Here is a 1,465-nt window from a genome sequence, read left to right on the forward strand (position 1 = left end):
CGGTGGTGCCCGCCTCTCGCGTTGGTCTCTTGTCCCCTCGAGAGACGGCACCCGGGGGAGGGGGGGAGGTTTGCGGCAACCTTCCCCCTTACCCCGCTGGCTCTGTGCCGTTGCGTGTCAGGCGGTCCTCGTCTTTGGGTTGTGCTTGGGAGGCGGGGCTGGCGAGGCTGAAGCGGGCTCCTCCGATCGCTGTCCTCGCCGGTCTGACTGACCTCCCCCAACCCTCCCCGTCCTCGGGGCCTGATCGATGTGGTGACGTCGCGCTCTCCCGGGCCTTGAGCCGCGTGCCAGGCGAGGGACGGTCCATTCATGGTGAATGGTGGCCGCTCTTCTCGTTCTGCCCGCGGGCACCTCACCTCTCCTTCCCCGCCTGCGGGCGGTGCGTGGGAGGCGCGGGTGCGAGACTATCCGGCCCGACCGCGGTCGCCCCGCCCTCGGCCTCGTGGCGTTGGCGGGGGGTCGTGAGTCCTCTTGACGCAGCGGGCAGCCCTCGCTCGCCCTGTGTGGCTGTTGCCTGGCCGGGGTCCCCCCTGCCCGCGACGGACGGGTGCGGGGCCGTGCCGCCCGCCCGGTCGCGCGCCCCGTTTGGCGCGCGGCCGCTGGGTCTGTGTGGCCCTTTTGTGGTGCCCCCGGAGCGCACCGGGTTGTTCTCCAAGGTGCCCGAAACCGAGCGGTGGTTGTCGTCCTCGTTCCCGGCGTCCCCCTCTGGTCGCCGCTGCAGCGTCTGCTGCGTTGGGTACACCCTCGAGCAGCGTGCTTGGGGTTGTGGGGGGGTCGAGGCGGGCAAGCCTAGAGGCATCCTCCTGCGCTGCGTGGGCGGGCGGGGGGCGTTGTCTCGGCGTCCCCACGATGTGTGCGTGGCGGACTTCGAAAGGCGAGCGCACGGCTTGTGCTCTTCCCACCCTGCCCGAGGGGGGGGTGGTTGCACGGTCGTGTGGGCGATCGTGGTGGGGCTGGGCCGGCGACGTGGTGCCGGCCGGCCCCGTGGGGGGCCTCTGCCACCGGCCTGGTCTGCCTCGGTGACCCCTCTCCCATACCGACGGGGGAGTGTTCCCCTCGAAGTGAGGGGGCTTTTGGACCAGGGGCCCCGACCGCGAACGCTCAGGAGTCGCCAACCGTGCGTGTTTTGCCCCATGCCGCAGACCCCCCCCACACCTCCCCCGGGGCGTGCCTGAACGCCTCCGCCCAGGGCCCTTACGGGGGCGACCGGGGGTCGGGGGCGATCCACCTTCGGCGAGAAAGCGTCTTCTCTAGCGATCATGGAGGCGTGTCCTCTTCTGGGGTTTGTCGGATCCCCCAGCCCGCCGCCTCTCTGCGCGTCGTCAGCCGCCGCCCCTGCGGCTGCCAGTTGTGCGTGGGCAGAGTTCCCTCCTCCCCTGCCGTGGGGGGGAGCGGTCCGCCGGCCCCCGCGGTGGGGGCCGAGTGCCACTCTTCGCCTAACGTGGTCCGCGCCTCCCCCCTGAAC

Source organism: Eulemur rufifrons, unplaced genomic scaffold, assembly GCF_041146395.1.
Source record: "Eulemur rufifrons isolate Redbay unplaced genomic scaffold, OSU_ERuf_1 scaffold_195, whole genome shotgun sequence".
NCBI classification, from domain to species: Eukaryota; Metazoa; Chordata; class Mammalia; order Primates; family Lemuridae; genus Eulemur; species Eulemur rufifrons.